General features: G+C 42.9%; 1 protein-coding gene and 1 long non-coding RNA gene across 4 annotated transcripts in view; one reads left to right on the forward strand and one right to left on the reverse strand.

Annotated features, from left to right (window-relative positions):
* Positions 1-10,742, reverse strand: part of PAFAH1B1 (platelet activating factor acetylhydrolase 1b regulatory subunit 1) — a 37,409-nt gene extending 26,667 nt beyond the window's left edge. Inside the window, exon 1 of one of the 2 annotated variants that reach the window (XM_074922592.1) lies at positions 10,557-10,742. The gene's annotated coding sequence lies outside the window, so the exon portion shown is untranslated. Of the gene's footprint in view, positions 1-10,306; positions 10,377-10,556 lie in introns of those variants that run through there. The other variant, XM_074922593.1, reaches the window with a different exon arrangement.
* A 227-nt stretch (positions 10,743-10,969) lies between these two features.
* The window catches only part of LOC141968289 (uncharacterized), a 42,177-nt gene continuing 30,973 nt past the window's right edge, over positions 10,970-22,173 (forward strand). For both annotated transcript variants that reach the window (XR_012634834.1, XR_012634835.1), the window contains exons 1-2: positions 10,970-11,575; positions 17,736-17,838. This is a non-coding gene — a long non-coding RNA (uncharacterized LOC141968289). The remainder of the gene's footprint in view (positions 11,576-17,735; positions 17,839-22,173) is intronic.

Genomic DNA, 22,173 nt, shown 5'->3' on the forward strand with positions numbered 1-22,173 from the left:
TCCAAGTTTTTAGGAATTAAACTAAGAAAATCAGGTTCAACATCATTCCTTGGTTCACAACATCAGCACCACCCCAAGTTCACCCTGCTGCTGTCCAGCAACCTAACAGCCACTGCTGACCAGCCTGCTACTGCAGATCTTGGAATACATGCCCACAGCTCCTCCAGGAACTTAAAAATAAATTAATTAAATTTCTGCAGTTTTAATGACCGTTGCTTAGGCTCCACAAACAGTCTTCCCCACAAAAACACAAGCTACGTACACTAACCATGTAACTGTTGCTCATTATATCCTAAATTAGATGAGATCGATGGTATAAATTACAGAGCCAACGTATTAGCAGATACAGAACAGACCAACTCTGGTCAACTCTGAAAGCTTATCAAAGAGCTGGGCACTGCTGTGATTTAAGAACAATCATTTTTTTCTTTTTTTGCAGAATCCTAATAACTTAATAAACTCAACTACAAGATCATTTGGTTTTTAAGTATTATGACAAAATCACGTATTTAATAATATTCTACAATAATGTTTCTTTGAGAGAGGCAAAATCTGCGCTCACGCTCTGAGCCTGCCAGGTTAGGCACGCCTAATACTAAGTGCTTGGGTGTTAAAAAGGCACATGAGCCGCTACGGACACAAGGAACGCGCAGCTGGGTTCACGTTATGAGGTTTAGATTGCTCACATTTAGTTTCAAATTTAAATCTTAATTTGCCATCATTTAAATTAAATTTATAATAAAAATAACCAGTGTAAAACACAAAAGTCTTGAGTGTCCAGCTACATGCTACCAACTTTCAAGCGGTTTCTCTAACACATTCTACTGTTCTTAGATATTTTATCTGAAAGGAAACTCCCTGTGTTTTCCTCTGAGTTTGCTGATGGATCTGAAATCCTAGCCCAGTTAGCTTCCTCTCTCCAGGTAACTTCTTAATCCCAGTGAAAGGCAAGTCACTCATGAAGTGGTAGCAGAGACCAGAGCCACCAAACAGACTAACTGAATTGATAGAACCAGAATTAAATTCCACCATTCTTTGAAGTTGAGACGATCCATTTATGCATTAATAAAGTGGGAACTCTTGTTGCATTGTCTCTTGCTACATGGCTGGCACATTAGATCCTTGCAAAGTTTTCCAACAGTGTATCTTGTTTCGTAACATTAACAAGAAGACCTAACAAAGTGATTATTTGAGAGTATTTGCAGGCAATTAGCTACAGTCCTGTATGGGAGAACTAGATTAATTGTTCTTATACCTCTCGATTATACTGCTGAACTCTAGCAAGTGTATATGAACACGGCCTTTTAATCTTGACTAATTTTTAATGGTCTGATTTTATTTTAAACCCAGTAAGCAAAAACACTGCTTTATCAAACTCAAACCACAGAACAGGACAACTCTTCCCACAAACATACTCTAGAAACAGATCCCATAGAAGCTGCCATTTAAATACAAAACAATTAAAAGTGAAGTAATATCCATATTTCTTGGGCATAACTGCTTTGACCTGAACAGGTTTCTTAGAAATCTGTCTCCAGTTGTTGATAGGAAAGAAAAACAGTAACAAGCAAAATAAAACATCCAGTTCCTTTCCCCCGCTCCATCTCAGGCCGGGTTAGGGCCGAGCAGCACACACACGGTACAACCACACGAGACCAGGCAGGCAGTTCTCACAGTGGGGCAAACACACCCGAGCCCAGAAAACGTCCCAACTCATCACCTGCCAAGCCGGCAGGGAGGAGTCGAAGAAGGCAAGCAAGCTACTCACAAAGGAGCTGGGCTCATCTGTTTTCCCCACTTTTCAGCCTACATCCCTAAAGCTAGCTGAAGGATTATGAAAAACTGGGCACCAACAACTATCTTATTTTGGAAAAACAAAACAAAAAGCAAATCTGGTCTGAATTACAACTCCGAACATTATTTTTAATTCACATGTTTAGTAAGCTTGTTATTCTGCAATTAAGTGAAGTCTTAAAATGCCTGTAGGCCTTAAACACAAATGCTTTGCCAAGTTTGTCAATGTAGTATTACACATAATATAGCATTTTGTGCAGTGTTTGTTCACATTTTGCAGTAATTTACCAAAAACATTTTCCATTTCAGTTCAGTTAAACATTTATCAAAGCAAATATATTTAACACCAAAACCCTGAAAAGTCCTACTATGCCAGTTTTCTTATCTATTTCACTGACTTTTACAGGTTGAGTTGACTTTGCTAAAAACCTGATACTGTAGTTTTACTTCTGAAAAGAATTCAACAATAAATCCATGGGGAACTAGAAAGTAATCAATAGCAGATCAGACATAGTGCCTATGTTCCAAAGACTTGGAATGCAGGTTGTAATTACATCTAAAAAATAAAGCTAGGAAATGTCATCAAGATACTATGAAACAGGAGCAAGTGAACTACTCTGCACAGCACGTTCCCTCAATAAATGCACTTCTGTCCTAATTAGAGATGTACATTTTGAAATAAACCCATATGTCCATCTACTTTACCATATTATTCCAAGTTACAATCACTACTTAACAGATCACTGGCAGTCACCACCTACCTTTAGGAATGGAAAACAACAAAAAACCATTTTTGGTCTCGTTACTTTCCCAGGCACCAACACTATGTGACTTTTTGATATATTTGGACCAAATTTGCTAGGGAAATATTTTTTTGGGCAAGTCTTTAAATTAATTCAATCTTGACATTTATCCTCTTTCTATCACTTCAGTTTTGCAATTCTGATAGAAGCATGGTACAATTAACTCTGAGGAGAAACATCTCGAGCACACAGTCACTACGTAGCATTTTAGTGCCTTTAAGCTTCTTCCAGGTCAGAGCTCAAGTTTGTAGTCTACATGTAGCCTCTGGTAGAAAACGAGTGAAAACATCCTTCTTCCAGCCTGCCTGTTCAGTTCTGTGTGAAAATGCAGGTAAATTTAACTACCAATAAATGAACCTGGAAAAGAGCAGGCTGCAGTAGGAAAGAAACCTTTAAAACGCATGAAAAGGGTTTGGACGTAGAAGTCTCTATGCTGCTGTTTAGTATGTTGTGATAGGGATATAACAGCAAGGAATTATTTCACAAAATTAGTTTTAAAGTCGTATCAAGCCCCACTGGGTTTTCACTGAACTTCACTGGAAACCTGAATGACTTTTTGGTCAGACACAGGTTAGTGGAGCAGGGGGGACCAAGGGAGGAGGAGGGTCAGTGTTACAGCGGGCTGACGTAGCTCAAGCTGCCACTCTAAACTCGTTCAGAGGAAGGCACAACGCACCCCGTGGTTTATCTGGATGACTCCACCAAGGTATTTTTCAAAAATAATTTTTGCTAGGTCAAACAAAACATACGTGTTGTGTGATAGCAATTCTAGAACACCGTATTTAAGCTACTTTCTCTAAGCCACCAAGAGAAGAGTGCATGTACCCAGAATAGCTTCTTACAGTTGGTCAGCAGTCACGCACTGGATTTGAACTTTGTTCTTTTCAGTTCCTCCCCCAATACTTCTCTGGCTTGAAGAATTAAGGAGTGGACTTACAACTGTAAAGGAGGTCACAGGACTATATCCAAATTTAAATATTTCAATTATTAAACTGCCTGTTATATTGGAAATGTGACATTAACAGAAATGACTCTGAATTGATTCAGCTTATGTACAAAAAACATCTGGAAGGAAACTTGAAGGAACCCCTACATAAAAGCTTTAGGAACAAGAGAAGGTCAAAACCACAAAGAAATATGAATAACAATTCAGTTAGAACTTCAACTCTTCAAATCATGAGAACTCTGTTAGTCCTTCAACCACTTGTAAAGCTTGTTGACCGAAAATGGCTTCACATGGCAAGTAAAGAGGAAAATTAAATTAAAAAGTCATAATTGTCATACAGACATATTATTACAGATAACAGAGTTTAATCTTTCATGACACCAGCACCAGGGTTCTTGTAGAAGTCTCAACTTCCTTAAGACCCATCTTCACCTACTACTACTGCCTCTAAAGCAGACCCGAAGCTGTGGGAACGAGTCCCTAAGGAACACCTGCCTTCCTCATCCCAGCTTTACCAGCAACCCTACATCTCCCACCAATTCACCAATTCTGCACATGTGGTAACTCTCAAGCTGGAGAGAGCCACCGCTCAGCTCAGAGGAAGGTCCCTCATCCACGCCAAGAGAGCAGAGGACAAACACTGAATTACTTCTTTTACTCCTGAAATGGAAAACACCTTCCCCGGCAGAAGCAACGTCAGATGGCACAAACCAGGGCAAGATGGATCAGACACTGGGCAGCACGGCGTGTTACTCACAACCACCTCGGTTCTCATTTTGTTGGTGTATAAATTTGAGATTGTGATATGCTGTAGTACTGGAAATGATCTATCATTAGTAGTCATCCCAGCTGCATTAGTGTGACAAAACCATGCAACAGATAAATTCCAAGTTTGTTGGAACAGTGTTAGCTGTTCACAAGATTTTATGACAAAAATGGCATGCATGGCATTAGAACTTCAACCCCATCCTCACTGTCTGCTGCGGATGAACGCCGGGGTCAGAGCCTCTGTTAAGCTTCCTCCAATCTAGTTTGAGCTTGCTGCCTACAAATCCAGCTGAGTGAGAACCAAAAACTTCTGCTATTACTGATTTAATAGACACCATCTGTTTCAAAATACATATACACACTCACATTAATGACATCATCCTCTTAATAGATTGTAAAGACACTAGCATTTAAATAAACCAAACTGTTTATCCAACCTCCTTCTTCACCCCTAAATCCAGGTGAATCAAGCACACAAACTGCCAACATCGCTTCTTTATGGAGAAACCGTCATTTATCTACAGGCTAGATGATTCTAACTGATCTTCCTCTAGTCTTAAAGAAGGATAAACTTAACACCTTTGCTTTAGCGTTAAGCTACCTTCATGCAAAGGCAATCTGTGCAGGGGGGAGAAGACACTTGTCTAATTAAACCAAGAGAACTTAAGATTTGCAGAGCACAACAGGAACAATGAGGAAGGTCTAAATGATCTCACTCACGAAGGCCACCGTGCTATCGGAGATGTAAACTTAAACTAGCATTGTGCCATAAACCCGGTCAGCCTTGGCCCTGCCTCGGAGGAGGAAGGGCAGCTGCCCGCCCAGCAAGCCCTGGAGAACAAGAGGTGCTTCAGAACAGCCCGTCCGCGAACTCGCTCCCAGGGACCCATTAACAACGGAGCTCTGAAAACCAGCCATTTGGTGGTGCAGCACCACCTATAAACCTCAACCACCATGGATTGTCCCAGAACTGGAAATACCTTTTCAAGTCTGCAGCAACTGGTTAAAAATACCAGGTGAGTCTTCCAGAGTCAACAGAATCACAACCACAAAGATGTATTTATTTATTTAATTGCAATCCTTATCCAAAAGTCCATAAGCAACCAAGTCAAGCTGCCGGGCTCTCTCAGAAGCAGTACCAATAAGGAGGAAATGGCTAAAGTACTTCTAAATATATTAACTAACAAGTACTTTGAATTCATAATGTTGATTTTTTTTTTATGTAGTTATGCACGCATCGGTGCTCTTGATACTGCTTAGTATGACAATGCTGTGCACACATGATTTGCTTTGAAGAGGACTGTATGTTTATAGCACTGCTGAAATGGATCACAGCATACACTTATTTTGTACCTAACATTTTTCTTTGAAATTTCTTAACAGTACATGCCAGCATGAAGTGATGTGATAGGTGGTTTCCATGACAGTGAACTAAAAGCAAGATAGCCTAAATCACACCTATCTAATCCCCTAAAGAGACAGCATGAGGTTAAAAAAAAAAGAGCTTTTAAACATGCTGAATGAGACAAGCATTGCCTCATTCAAATCCTGCCTCAATGAGTATTAAGAAGAAAAGACCCTTCTTTAAACAACTAAGATATGTTAGATATACACATTTGTTGGGGCGCTAACCTGCAGTACCTCGCAAGTTCACCAGGTTAAAACTAGAACTAAATTATTCATCAGATAAAAATCATGGGTTTTTTCAGATGTTTCTAATATGTAACGCTCATCAGTAGGACTCAAAACATGGTAGGAACGAGGAAAAGCATTTTCCTAAAATAATTAACACAAGAAAACCAGCCATTTAACTCAACCTCAGGTAAGGACACCACAATGAAGCTGACATAACGCAGCCCCAGCTCAAATCACCCCCCTGCATTTCCAGCAGCGGCACAAGCCCTCCATGCAGAGGACAACCATGTGCACTCCCGCAAACTCGGGCAGCACTTACAGCAAGAACTCTGAAGAAATAACTTTATGTACGCGGAAACTAGTTTTAAACAGGTCAGGATTATGTCTTACTGTAAATGCCTATTTTTAAAAACTTAAATTGAGGTGTAACCTACTCTGTCAGGTAGATCAAAAGACAAAGCAACATCACCCATTAATAAACACCTATGGTCACAACACCCAAAAGCCACATTAGGAGCCCCATTCCCCTTGTGCCAGGTAATAAAGTAGCTCCTGAGAAAGCCTTTCGACCAAGGCTTAATCAACTGAATACATTTTTAGTAAACAGGTTGTTCTGCCAATTATATTTAAGCTGTTAAAAAAAGGAGAAAGAGGAGACCAGCTGTAAGTTCGTTAACAGATCTGCACGTATAGACAGTACATAACTTACTACTTCTCTAAAAAACCTCACAGAAGAAACCCAGAACCATTTTGACTAACTCGCATGGCTCTGATACTTGGGAAATATCTTCAGTTGCCATCATATATTACATGCCACAGGCTGGAAATTCCCCACACCCTACATGAAATCTCAAATTGTTATTTATTAATACTAACTACCGATTTTTATGTGTCCTCTTGATTTCCCAAATTCAGGCCTAAGCAGTTCTTACTGTCAGGCTGACAAGTATTTCAGCGATCACTTCACGGACATTTCAGCAGCCCTCCCACAGTCTTTGCCTTTAGTTTAGAAAATGGGCCTGAAGGTCACAGAAGTAGGGGCAAGCTGACCAAAACGAAACTATTCACAAGCTGCTCCACTTCACACTACGGTAGTTTCCACCAGTCCTGCTCATGAACTCCAGAAGCAGCTACAGAGGGCTGTAAATAAGCTTTGTAGCAAACGTACACAGTGTGCTTCTGAGCTCTGGAGGGGCAGGGGTTTCCCGGCTACTGCTGCCCAGAATATTCTGCAAGTGGGTACAAACACATGATAATTAGCACTGATGGGAGTTGGTTATCGAGTTCTTAAGACAGACAAGGTTGGAGTGTAACTGTCAAAACAGTCAACAGATGCTAATTCAATAGCTGTCCCATTGATAGCAAGTTGGAGAGACAAAAAAGTTGAGAGCAGACAAAGAATACAAACAGCACTGGAGGCTGGGTGGAGCACAGGAGACAGCACAGGCAGAAGAGTCAGCAATACACCCAGGACAGACCTTGCGTCGTCATAAAGGTAAGTGTTAATGCCGCCTTCTTTTGTAGCACAGAAATTAAAAGTTACTCCTGCACAGAAAGTAACTGCCATCATTTCAAGGACAAAACTCCCCCAAATAAGGAGGCAAGTGTTTTATTGGGTTCACCATTGGTCTTAGCCTGGATACATTTTTAGACACAGGCATGTAGTGAACACATCCATTGAATCCCCTAACATCTACTCTAAGTGAACGAACTACATCTTAGAAAAAAGCCACTACCCTTTAATTTAATTTTGGGCAAATTAAAACCAAACGCAGTCTCATCTGTGGCCATCTACCATCAAAAACTGGACTCCAGAACTGAGACGGACCCAAGAAAAAGCAAAACCTCAACCCGCTTCAGAACCATTTGTCTTCAGGGTTGTACTTGCTCTGATCAACACTGAATTCATGGGGATGCCATGAGCCGCAGCTGGGACAGGAGAGCACTTTGACAGGCAGCCCTTCCTAGGTGCTTCATCTGATCCCTTCGTTACTCCCCAAATCCTTTGTTCTAACAGCTTTCCTACACAACTTTCAGTGTCAGTCTTACCCCCACGATGCAGCAGTCCCCGAGCGGTACAGTAATGCTCTTACACAGCCATATTGCCTCAAAAGGGCTTCCAAAACCTTGAGATGCTATTTTATATGAACTCAGCCCATGAAGAAGCGTAATGCAATTAAGACCGTACACTAATAAGAGTTACTCTACTGTGGTCACCAGAGAAAGCAGGGGTTGTCTTTTCTTGGGTGTCCACCCATAACCCAGTCCAAGCAAGAAGTTACATGAACAAATAATAGTACTAAGCAACAATACAGGGGGCTCTCTGAATTTCAGAGAATCTTGTGTGTAAAATACCCGCCAAAAAAATTGTAATAAAATTGTAATTCTTATCTAAAGTGTAAATAAAATAAATTCAACAAGTGAATATCTAAGTCAATAAACTGAAACGGTTATCAGACAAAAAAAATTCCAGCTTTGCAACAGTGACTGGTCACTTCTCACTGCCAGACAAATCAAGATCCACCCTGCAGAAAAATAAGCCTCAAAACAGAATGCGAGATTTGTTTCATTTCAGAAGGTTCCTGCACCATTAGATTCTTCCCTAAAGAAGAGACTTCATTGTTATGGCAATTAGTATTCCTCCACCCCAGCAAAGGGGGAAAAAAAAAAAAAAAAGCTATGAAAGGGTAATCTAGCCATTTCGCAGCTTTGCCTCCTTACTCCACCCAGTCTCTTCTCTGCTCAATGGCTGCACACAGCATCCATAAACATGGCAATATCAAAAGAAACACACAAAAATGAGATCCCCGAGAACAAGCTAGAAATTTGCAACAGATCTTTCTGTTTAAAAATATTTTCTTTGTTTAGTTCCCTAACATAATTTTCCTATTTAACAAAATGACTCTAAGGGCAAATAACATTCTGATAGCAGTCCCTCCCTCTTCCGAAAACCAGCCGAATGCTGCACGATCATTTACGAAATGTTCATCACTGATTGTAGGTTCTTTAACCCCCATCCCCTAATACTATAAACAATGCTGCTGTAGGAATATACACTTAAAAGAATCTCCACATAAATACGTAATTCAGCCAGGTCAATATGCCCAAACATTTATTTACAGTAAAATAGTGGTTTTTAAAGGTTTTTAATATAGCTTCATCTTCCACCATTCCCTGGTTAGGCAATTCATTATGAATTGACTTGACCTGCAACAACCAAGCCCTCTGCTGCAGCACTATCGGCAAGGAAATTTTACCAGTGCTACTATGGCGAGAAAAAAAAAAAAAAAAGGAAGGTGTCACATTATTATTGGTATTAAAGGTCAAGTTTAATTGCATCCACCTTAAACAAAACAAAAAACCCAACACACCTCACACCCACAGAACTGAGCAAACCCTAAACTTTTTAAGGGAGACACCACTCCCACCCCCCAACTTCCATCTGAAGCCCTGCCTGTGTACAACCTCCTGACAGAACAAAAACTCAGGAGTGGCAATAAATAGAGCATTTTAGCAAACTCGATCCCTATCAAAAGGTTTTCAAGGAAAGTCTGTGCGACTGTAGGCAAGCAGGCAGCGATATGACCCCAAGAAGGAGAGATTAGACCTCCCTCCCCCGTTCCCACTGCAGCTGGTTCTGAAGGTCTGAGCCACCTCCTATCAATGCCTTCCCCGCTAGATCACTGCAGGAAAACAGGGTGGATGTGAAAAATTCTTAAAATAACACCTACTCCTTTCCCCTGTATTATCAATCCTGGTTTTGTTTTCTGTGCTGCGGCCGACTCCGGAGATCTGGGCCAGCTCCTGACAAACGCTGCCTTGCCCTCGAGAGGACGGGGGAGAGGAGAGCAGGAGGAAACCCTCCGGGAGGAACTGGGGAAGGGATGCTCGCCGTCCTCCCCGCCGCTCACACACCGGCCTCCTCGCCCCTGAGTATTTTTTTCATTATTCTTCGCGCTGGCCCATCGCCTCCGCCCCGGTATCTTGCTAAGTCACCAGAAGAAATGAAGCGGCCTAATGGAGGGGGGGGGGGGGGGGAACGACGACGACGATACACACACACACACGAAGGCCGGGAGAGCCGGAGCCCACGGCGGGGGCTCCTCTCCCCCTCACCCCACCCCGCTCCCTTGTCTGGCCCACTCCTCCCCCGCGCCCTGTTTTCCTGCTAAGTCACCGGCAGCGCGGACGGCGCTGAAGCCCGGGAAGGGCCAGCGGAGAGGGGAGGGAACCGCGCCCGGCGGCCCCCACCCCACCTCACCCCACCCCGCCGGGGCGCGGGGACCGTCCCCCGCCTCGCCTCCCTCCCTCCCGCCCCGTCGCCCTGCCTCCCCCGCCTCCTCCCCGGCTCCCTCCTCACCAACGGGCGCGGCCGCCATTTTGAGAGCGAGCTGGAGAGAAGGAGGGAGGGGGCAGGAGAGGGAGCGGAGGGCGGGGAGCCGGAGAGGAGAGGAGGGGGGAGCGCAGAGCGGAGCAGAGCCGCGCCGGCCGCACGGCCCGCCGGGCCCCGCCACCGGCCGGGACAGGCTCCCGCGGGGGGCGACGGCGGCCGGGGGAGGGGAGGGGAGGCGAGCGGGCAGGAGGGAGGGGAGGCGCGGCCCCGGCCTTACCCGAGCCGCCGCCAGCGCCGCCGCTTCGCTCTGCTCCGTGGGGCCGGCGCCGCCCGCCTCTCCCATTCACCGGTGCGGCGGGGCGGGGCGCGGGGCAGCAGGAGGAGTCCGGGGGGTCCCGGGGGCTCTCGCCGCTCGCTCCGCTCCGCGGTCTGTCAGTGGCGCCCCGGCCGCCAGGAGGGAGGGAGGGAGCGGCGCGGCCCGCCGCGGCACTGCGCATGTGCGCGGCCCGGGGGGCGGGGACAGCCGCCCGCCGCCATCTTGGGAGGCGCAGGGAGCGTTTGTCCCGGCGTGCCCCGCGCCGGCCGCCTCCCGGCATCCCCCGCGCGCCGCGGCCTGCGCAGACGGGCCGCCACCGGCGCCAGGCCGCGGGGCCACCGGCCCCGGCCCCGGTACCGGCCCCGATACCCGCCCCCTCTGGCACCAGGCCGCGTAGCTCCTCTTAGAGCCCCTTGCCAGGCGCCCGCGCTCTTCACGCTTGGGCTGCTGTGGCACCCCGCGGCCCTGTCACATGCACAGCCCCCCTGTCACAGGCACTGCCTTCTCCATCAGCATTTTAATTAGCGGTAGAGCTGCGTTAGTGGTGTCTGTAAGTGGCAAAAAAAGCTGCAAGTGCCAGTGAAGAGGCTTAGCACTGCTGAAGGGGCTAGGAAGAGAACGAAGAGGCAGAGTAAATACGTTTATGCCTGGCGTAGCTTGGAAGATGCTTCGCGGACTGTCCACCCATGCTTCCCTGACATGAAATGCACAATATCTGCATCGGTGCTGTGCGAAGCCGTGGGAGAGAGCGGCGAGATGGGGCCCTGCGATGCAGTGTGGCACAGCTTTCCACCCCCGGTAGCCGTGGAGGAGCTGATGCTGGCTTTGTTCTAACCAAACTGGTGCAACTGCCAAGAAAAGTCTTAGAGTTAACGCTGCTCCTTTCTGTGGGCTGTTGCATTTGGTCTCACCACAGAGATAAACTGCTATGACGTGTTCTGGCGTGTGTGGAATCTGCTCCTGAGACAGCACTATTTTTAGTGAGTAACCTTGTCCCACAGACCTAGAGTTACAGATCTGAAAGAGGCATGCATATCATTTGTGACCGTTACCGCTGCAGAACTGGAGATCCAGGAACTTGGTGTGTCCCTGTGCATCCTGCTAATGCACATTCACAGTATCAGTATGAAAAAAAATAATGCTTTATGCTTGGTATAGAATGTTGTCATAATTTTTTACAAACCTTGCTTAGTTAATCTCAAAATATCCTTGGTTTAATATATCAGTGTTCCTAATGGTAAACTGAGGCATAGACTGCTGATAATTTAATCCACATGCTCACTAGAAGTCACCGACAGTAGAGTGCTGGCGAAATGGGCCGCTGCCTCCCTCAATTGCCGTTTGACAAATATAATCAAGCAGCTATGTATATCAGAAGCCAAATTATCCCCTCAATTGATTTTGCAGTCCTTACAGTCTTCAGTGGTTAGAGTATCAGTGACAGCAGTCCTTCCCCAGTTGCTTTGCAAAATATTCTGTTTGGTAAATGCCAGAGATGAGCTGGCAGTGGACCCAACCAGTGTAACTGCTTAATCGCAGTAAATCCAGATGCGAAACAGAAAAAGCCCTGCTGTTACAGGAAACAGTTACATGTGTCAGTGTCAAAGACCGCTGACCAAAGTCACCTCTAATGTTGGCAGGCGTAACAGCATAATACAGCGTTTAACACGGGCCGTAAAGTTTTCTGAAATGCTGAACTGAGGAAATAAGTCATTCCGCATGTAAAATTACCTGTATAGCAAAAACTTGAAGAAACTTTAAGGGACACCAAAAATTTCTTGGTCGAAAGCTGTATAGTTTTATCTGTTTCTGTTGCAAGTAGCAACTGAGATTAATAATATCTAAAATTTATGTAATGAATCTCTGTTTATATACTGAGGGCACTTGACAGTTCTTTCTGTCAGCTTTGCTCTTGTGCTGTGGCTTATGGTTGTTCACTTTCTCTTTTGTTTATGTTGTTATTTTATGTAGTGGTTGGCAAGGGAGGGCTATTTAAACCTGATACGCACTGCAAATGAATAGGAACCTGCATTTAACTTATTTTTTTAATTGTCTAGATCACAAGTTTTAGATCCATTTAAGCATTGAAAATTTCTTAGAGTTTACACCCAGAGATGATATCACAGACATTCCCAAATACACTGGTGACATTCAAAATGCACTAAAAGTATAGAGTAAATCAGTTTCAATATACTGATTAATATAATTAATGATGAGATAAACAGTTGGATAAGTCCGTAGGCCAAATTTCCAGTGAGGAGACAATGCAGGGTGGATCTGATCCTTTTGTTAATGAAAAACAATCAAAAGGGAGGAGCATGTGTCAGTATCCCATGCCAGCATTTCAAGGAAGTGTTCAGACACTTTCCAAAGAAGAGGACTGGATCTGGCCCTACTGTTTTTTTCCACCCAGTATTTCTGAACTTCTGTGCTGATCACTGTCAGGAACACTTCCCTTCCGTGGCAGAGGTGACGTTCCCAGTTCCCACGAGGCACATGTCAGTGGTGTTTCAGAGACACATCCACGTGAGAAACGCAGGGGATCAAATCTGCGAATCTGCACAATCCTTCGTGCCACTCGGGTATGCAGAAAAATAATGTGTCCAACTGAAGATTATCACTGCCCACATTCTAGATCCAAGTGGGTATTAGTCACTGGTCAATTTTAGCCTCTTAAATTGTTCTCTGGCAATTGACATACTTTTAATTTTTAAACATGTTAAGTAAATTTTCTGTTCTCTTAAGAGGCATACAGTCATTGGCTCATTTGGTTTTTAATGTGCTGGTTATAGGTGGACAGGCCTGGAAGGAGGTCAGAGCCCTCCACTCCTACTGCGGGTAAAGGATGGAGCCCTTTTCCCATGCAGGTTCATCCCCCATAGCCATGTGCTGGGTTTTCCTGTGGTGTGTGCAGCTGACATCCAGAAGGCCCGTGGCCTTTGAACTGCTGACCACCTGCCACTGAGCCCCACGGGTACCCCATCCGCACGGAACACCTGTCTAGTCCGTATCTCACTGGCTTGGCTGTAGTGGTACTGGGAGATCGTGTCAAAAGCCTCGCTGAAGTCAAAGTAGCCAACACCCAGAGCTCTCCTGGCGCCCCAGAGCCAGTCACCGCGCTGCAGAATATCGGCCGGGTGGGGCGCGTTGGGCCAGTCTGCCCTTGGTCGCTCAGTGCTGGCTGCCTCCGCACGTCTTGTTGTTCCTTGTGCCTGTTCCTTGTGCCGGAGGGTCGGCTCCGTAACCCTCCGGGAGCCGGGGCCGGGCCGGCCAGCCTGTGGTTCTCTGGAGGTGCCCAGCATCTCAACTGCAACCAGCGAGCGGGCTATCCGCAGAAACGGGGGCTGAAATTTAGGATAAACTTTAAAATGGTACACTCAAATCACCTGTGCTGGCTTTCGGTTTGTTTGCAAAGCAGGCAAAAGTGCTTTGACATTCCCAAAATTCTAACATACTGAGTATTTCAGGGTGCATACTCAAGTGATAATTAGCACCTACCCAAGAAGTTAAATCCTTTTCACAGAGATTAATGAATTTTCCCAACGCTTCCATGACACAGGTATCTTATTCTCCACGTACAGCTGGCCTTCCTTGTCATATCGTTGCTTGATACTGCTACGGAAGAAAATTCCCATCTCCCAGCACGGCTGAACTATGAGGAGTCTCAGAGCCCATTTTTCTTGATTGTTTCCTCGATTGCCACTGTGTACCTTGATAACAGAAACACATACCCTCTGCCTCAGCAGGGATGTGCAGAGTTCCTTCTGATTCCAACTTCAATTTTTTTCTTCAGGGTATTCCTAAAGTAAATGTTTACAGCTTGCAGAGCCACGCTTCAGAGTGAGCCAGGCTTCTTCAGTGTATTTTTTACCATATGGGGTGGCATACACAGCTATTTCTATTACACCGGAGATTACATATTTCAAAATGTTACATCAAACCTTGCTAAAAGGTTTCTGCTAAACACTTAAAACTTCATTCATTGATAATTCATATGTTACCTATGAATGAAAGTTGTCATTAATATTTTACGTGGGTATATATTTTTGTAGCGAAACATCCACAGTGACTGCACCGCTGTAATCAGCGAATTTATCTGTTGCAAGTCCATTGGGGTGCCTGACCTACAAAAGGTATGAGCTGCTACAGCTGCAGAGCGCTGGAAGAGAAAAAGTTGTATGAAAATGCCTCCACAGATTTGAACTGAAAGGTCGGCTGGGTTTTAGGTCAGGAGTAGGTTCTGGTGACACAAATACTGTCATAATGAGGTGCCTGAGCACATACTAAAGAAAAATTAACTTCTGGCTGTGTCTTGCCAATCAGTGAGTCGGTGGACATGTCTGCCTGTATCATTAACCCTGCCCTTGGAATAAGTCGTGAGAATTTTCTCATCTTCTTGTTCACTAATAAACAGTGACTTCTCTGTGGCTCAAGCAAGACTTGCCTCTAAATCTGAAAAATTGCCTGCTTTATTGTTTTTATAGATGGAAGGACATGCGAACGTTTCTGCCATTGTATTTAAAATTTTAACATCACTTGGGGTTTAACTTAAAGATATTCAAAAAAATTGTTATTTTTGCAACCAAAACAGAGACAATACCCATATGTGGGAAAATGCTGTGTTCCCAATGCAAAGCGCAGCACAAAAGCATTCAGGTTCCTTTTTAAGGTGTATTTGCTTTTAGAGATCCTCTTTCTAGCACTCCTGTGGCCTTTCCTCTATGTTATCCCGTAAGGGAGAGGGCAGTCTGGGACCGTACCCTCTCTACCAACCTTCTTAATAGCATTAAACAGAAGATAAACAAATCTGGTCTCCCGTGTATTGAGAACCTCGGCCTTGTGCAAAGTCTTCACGTTTCACAGCAGAATTCTTTACTGAAGTGAACCCCTCTTCAACGTTAGTATAAAGAAAGTGAAAATTATTTTTTCGACAAGTCTTCCATTTTCACTACTCGAAGTTCACATGCCTGTATTTACTGTTTTGCTTCTCAGCTGGTCGTCGTGCATAGGTTATAAATCATCTGTGCTACTAACAGCGACGATGTCTTTCTATAGCTTGATCTAACAGTCTGGGTTTCTATGGATAGTGTTTTCACACGGTTCCTTCTTTAAAGTCACGAGCTAGTCCAGCAACTGCTTGTCCTAGAGCCAAAAGATGAAAGTCCAGGTACAAGCAGCATTTCACCAGCGTACTGGTTTTGTTTTTACTGGCTGTACCCTGACAGAGGACCTTATATAAACTTTATTGTTCACCTCTGAAGTACAGCTTTATCTGACAGCTCTAGCCTGGCTCCCTTCTTAAGTCACAATTTATTTGCTGGTTATCTTGTGTTTTAGTGAGGGTGTAATCTAGGGTCTGCTGTGCCTCACATTCAACCTCCTCTGTCCCCTCCCCAGACAGTGAGATATTAAGAGTATCCTTTTTTGTGATGCTGTGTAAACAACTACTGCATATAATAACCTTGACAAAGTTTTTAACATAAGAATATTAATTGCAGGTATTTATTGACATACAAGAAGATGTTTTCTCTTCCCAAATTTTGAAAATTTATGAGAATTACACTTGTTCAAAGGATGAATATATTTACTTTAAAAACTTTAATATTTCAGCATATCTTATATCTTCAAAATGTTTTTATGAGTTAAAGTGAATTCCAGTAACGTGTACATCCCAACTAAAAGCACAGTAAAGTAGTGCAGAGATAATAAAAGATCCACCTTTAAGTTTAACCGGGCATGCATTTTTTGCATGCAAAAGATGCACAGTTTTCATGCTAATTTAGAGGTGTACTACAGCTGAACATGCAGATTAGGTCATCATAGACTCCTGTAGCTAACTAGAATAATTTGTGTGCATAAGTACCTGATTTGCATAGAAAACTGCTGCAAATGCACATGCAGGTATTTTAGAGCAGATAAGTCATTCATCAATCTCACAGATATGTTTCTAAGCGTACTGCAACTGCAATTAAGCAAAGCTTGGCATGCTCCGAGTGCAAGCTTTTGTTATGCCTCAGCATCACTTCTTCCTTCACACCTATAACCTTTAGAAACCACACTGCAGAATGAAATTAAAGAAGCTAAGGGTACACGCTGTTGGGAGTGGCGAGGTTGCTGCCCAGATTGGTGTATCAAAGTAAAAAAAGCAACTACAACGGAAGAGTTGGTCAGCATCAGGTTGGAAAAAACGGCCCCAAACATATTAGTATGAGGTAGTAGTATTAAAAGAGGGGAGAACAAACCAACATCAGTGTATTCTTAACCCATAGTTATCCCAGATTTGGATTAAACTGCCTCCTGGAGCGTTTTTTAGGGGCCTTTTTATATTGAAGTGTTCACCTTTGGTCACAGCATTTCTCCTTCTAATGGGTTTGTATTTTAAAAAAGACAGAGATTAACTTTTCTGCCAAGTATATCAAAGGAATTGCTGCTGAGTCAAAAACATAGTTAAAAACAAAGCAAATATGTTGCTTTTAATTCTTTAAATTCCATTGCTAATTATAGTAATGTGTAATCATGTATGTTGTTACTGCTGACACTATCCATCCCCCTCCTAAATTCCTTTCACTATATCCCTTTTCACTTGAAATAATAAAGCACCGCCGGCAATGCTAAATGACATTGTTTGCACTTTATATAATCATCATATGGCAAAGGGTAGTTTCATTGCACTCGACCTAATATTAAAAGAGTTCTTTTGTTATTTTTCATGCTTTTATAATTTTATTGTTTGTGTATAACGTAGAAATTGGGATTTTGCTTCTAAGTTAAGAAGCAAATCCTCTAAATCACTTTCAGCCATACGCAGTTTGTTATTGCAGAGTCACCAGAAGCTCTTTCAAGTTCTGCTTTTACAGCAGAAAACTGTTGCTCAAGATGTTGTAAGACAATGGGAAACAGGGCCTCTGCCCCGAGGATGCCGCAGCGTTCAGCACACGGCTTTGATGTACAAGTATCGTTAGTCGATCCGTGAAAATTAGAGAAAGATGTTACTCAAAATGTCATTTCCATCAGGGATGTGGGAGATGGAAGAAGCTAGATAGGCACCGTGCCTCGTGGCAGTTCTGAAGGGAATTTCTGGGCATCGGGGGCTTGTAGTCCTGCCTGTCTCGTTGCCATAACACCCCCTTGTTCCGTCAGGTGCGGTGTGAGCCGGCGGGACGGCCCAGGGCTGCTCTCCGGAGGATGACGGACTTTGTGGCTGAACAAGCTGACAGAGGAGAGCTGTAACACACGGCCTAAGGTACGCAGGAAGCCCCCTCAGTAGCTGTTTGAAACACGATTTTTAATCTTACGTGTCTTCTAGACAAAAATATAATCCTGAACAGAAATACTGACCTCTTAAAGGGAAGATTTAATGCTCTTTTCCTAACGTACAATCCATGTAGCTAATAAACCTTTTCCAAACTTTAATAAACGGACAAGCTATTCCCCCATTGAAATCAGCAACATTTTACAAAAAATAGAGCTATTCAGAACTGTAAATGCCACACCAGTGCTTCATTTTTAAATTTTAACATATTTATTATTGCTAGAAAGTTCAAATTTTCTTTAAGAGTAGAAACTTCGTAGCTATTGTTTCTCAGTAACACTGCTAATGTTACTGGTCTAACTGGAAGGCCAAGGAGTTGAAATAGATGTGTGCTGAGACTGCTGTCACCTTTTAAAAAGATGGTCCAGGTTTCTTTCTAACAGGAAGGAATATTGCAGCTTCCCTGCTACCAGGAGGTAGGTGGCTCGTAACGCCTTCTGATTCACAGACATAAGAATGTACCATGCGCTGATACTCACACACCCTGATCAAATTATATGTTTGACACATTCTTAAAATGAAACTTTCTGAATGCAATTATACTCGTTAGCTGTGTGTGATTCAGTATTATGCCAGCTAGTAATGAAATTCTTCATGGCTGTTCTTCATAGCATATCTCAGACGGAAAGAGTAACCTCAGCTTGCCTTTTTACCACTGTTTTTCCTCTGGAGAATGGCTATAATTAATATTATGTTATCTCAAATGGGTTCTGGAGAAGGACCACTTAGAGGCATCGCCTCTCATAGTAGTTATTTTCTAGGAAGAAAAAAATCTGAGATTTAAAACTTTATCAGACAGCAGATACAGAGAAAGAAGGCAGAGAGGCAGAGTGCTTGCTGTTACTCTTGGGATGCTACATTGCTACCCATGTGGAAGTTCAGCGCTGGAAACTGTAAATGGCAGAAGGAGTAAAATGATTCATTCTGTAGTACATGAATACATTTATTTCTTTATCCCTTCTAGCTGAAGCTATGATTCTCAATAGTGAGGAAAAAATGGTAGAAAGAAGGAACATCTGTTCATTTTTGGAAAAGTTACAAATTCTTAACACTGACATACTGTGATGTTGTCCTGTGCTTTGTTCTCTCAATAACTCCGCCTCTTTTGGGCAAAACACTTAACATCTTCGGAATACTTCTTAAAACATTTAAAATGCCAGCATTATTAATTCATGTTTATGAAGTTTGTTTATATTTATGCTTCAATAAGTGTCACCAAAAAAATAACGTTATCAAGTATTGGAAAAAAAGCCCTTTCAAAACCAGTGGTAAAGCTCCAGGTGACTGCGATAGAATTAATCATCTAACTGGTCTGTAATGTTCACAGCCAGACGTTAATGTGCACTCACACTCCACTGGCTGAAGTGCTTTCTCAGACCTTTGCTATACTTCTATTATTAGTTCTAAGCATAATGTAGTGCCCTCAGTGACCTTATTATGTTTATATATATAATTAGAAAAAGATACATTTCAGGAGCTGGCTTTTTTGGCCAGGTAAGAAAGCACACTTAGATAAAAATGCTTTGGAAAGGATGAATTGTCCCTGACTCTCTACTGTATTTTCTGTATTCATTCCAAACAGCAAATTTCATTAAATTAATGTGTGTTACCTAAAAAATTGATGGTTTTAAGAGCTCTCTATGAAAAAAGGGAGTAGAACTTTACCTGGAGGTAAAAAATTAGCATCCAACCGTGACATAACATTTTGCAGGCGAAACTTCCATTGCTTTCAGTTAAAGTTGCACTAAAATAAAATTATAGTTAGGTAATAGAATGTTTTAGTGAATAGTTTCATAATTCAATAGATTATTATGTGACTGGAAGAGACATGGGACAGCGTGGTCTCAGCGGATGACAGGACATGATTTTAAGAGTGTTTACCCTTTATTTTACATCAGTACTGCTCCTGGCTTATCCAGTAGTGACATACAACTTTAACTAGGAGCAAGATGTGAGGCTGGAATGATAAAAATTACAGTTGTGAGGTTCAGTTTGTTACCATATGTCATTGCATGGTGACATCCTTGGTTACAATTTGTGTTAATAAATAACGACAATTGTTATCTGGAATGGAGAAGACTTTCTAATTGAGACTGATGTACTAATTCTTAAAAAAAATGGGAATGAACTCCTCTTTGGTTCATTTACAGAATCCCAGTAGATTTCCATTTGGCCTGGAGAGTTTTCTCTGTCCCCATTTTCAGGCTTCGCTGTGTTATCTGTATTCACTTCTTTATCTTGTATGGCAGCTTTTTCATTATTAAGCAGGCTCTGTGAAGGATATACGGGATTAGAACAGTTCTGCCAGTTTATGGCGCAAGACAATGCAAAGTATCTCCCAAGATTTCTGACATACTGATAAAGCAGAAGATTTATTGATACGGACCGTATGTAACACATCTAATCTGTAGTAGTCTTTGGAAATGTTGTATTTACAGAGCTACTCTGGAGTTTTTTAAAAACAAACAAACAATTTACATCTTTTAAGGGTGTGTTCAGAAGGATGTAAAACAGCCAAAGGTGCTGACCAGTCAGCAGAGACTGAGAATCACATAAATAGGAAGTTGTTTCTTCCCATAACAATATTTCCTAGGACTCTTATTTCTTAGGACTTAGAATTCATCAGGCCGATGAAAGAAGTATCTTTTGTTTTGTTTGAAGTTGGCAACGTGACCATAATTTTTAAAAAAACAAAGAGTGTTGGGGGGGCAACTGATTGACATAGCATGCCAGAATAATTAAGTTAGGTAAGGCTGTTAAAAAGAAATTGAATTATGGTAAGACAATGAAAACTATTACGGGAGTCTGGACTTTAAAATTTTCAGCTGTAATAGATCAACAGTCAGTTCTGCAAATTCACCTTTCTGTAGCCACTTCCACTTCTGTATGACCAGGCATTTGCACAGCTGGTAGACACCAGTCTAAGAGTGTGATTGTGGAACAAATATATATGCAGCGGTCATTTGCCACAGAGGCTGCTGCACAAACAGAAATTAAGCAGCCCAGAGTTACTTTAGTGAGTTGAAAAGAAAAAAAGCAAGTTATGAGGAAAAAAACCTGAATCATTTGGGGAAATCGGTTTGGTTTTTGGAAGGCCTGATCTTGCGTGGACTTCTGCTTTCTCCATCTCCTACCTTCTCCGTCTACCGACGCTCAGGATACTTTCACCTTTTATTTTAACGCGCACAGAACGGGGCTCCGTGTGCTAGTGTAGCTCTCAGAAGCACCCTTTGCATGTAGAGAAGTACCTGCAGGCAATTCCAGCAACACAGCTTTTATTGTAATTTTCTTGACAGAAAAAGACCAAGCACTGAAAACGGCGATGATTTACATTTTAATATCAAAAAAAAAAAAATCAGCTCATTTTTAAACGTCTAAGAACAAATGCTCAAGGGAAAACAAACCAAAAACCTTTCCACCTTCAACCTAAGACATCAGTCTTCAGAGAGTATAACCTGCCAGATTCTGTGGGTTCACTGTTAGGTACTTTGTACAAACTACCTTTTTTAGTTCAGGGTGTTTTTCCCACAAGGGAATCTTTCCATGTTCCAAGTTAATTATGTTTCTCTCCTCTTGAGTTTCTTTACTACCTAGAAATTTAAGCTAATGTAGTCTATTTTAGGGTTTTAAAAGTGCTCAGTGCTATGATATCTACGTACTAATCTAAAAAGGTTATACAAATCTGAATACAGGGAAGTAAGAGGACAGCTAGGGATCATCCTAGTTCTCGCAGAAATTAATATCTTTGGGTTGGCTTAAACAGTTGTCCTGAAGTAGCTGCATTATGCTATGCAGAATGTGTAGATTTTAATGAGGTGAGTTAATCCCTATATTCTAGGAAAAGACCTCGATAGCATTATCTGTCATTACTTACAGTACTGCATGTATTAGAGTGCCCAGAGCTATTCTGGGACTGCCAGACCAGTTAAAGAAAAACAACCTTTTACAGGGAACTAAAATTGAGTTGCTTGCAGGCTACCAATGGGTGACTGCAGTGAGTTCCAGGACCAAGAGTGAGCGGTGTGTTTGCTGTGAGCACTGGAGAGCAGTGGGGGCACTGGGGAGGAATTGGGGAACAGCTCGCTGGCTTGTGCAGGGTGCAAGGGCTCGGCAGCACCCAGCTCCAGTTTGGGTCAGTATTAGCAGTGACACCTAAATAGGGAGAGGGCCACACAGTTTACTAAGCACCAAATGCTGAGGTTTTGTAATAAATCCCTTGCCCCACAGTCTCCATCATCCTTGTCCACAGCTGGAAGTCTTCAAAGC

This window comes from Athene noctua, chromosome 19 (assembly GCF_965140245.1).
Source record: "Athene noctua chromosome 19, bAthNoc1.hap1.1, whole genome shotgun sequence".
NCBI lineage: Eukaryota > Metazoa > Chordata > Aves > Strigiformes > Strigidae > Athene > Athene noctua.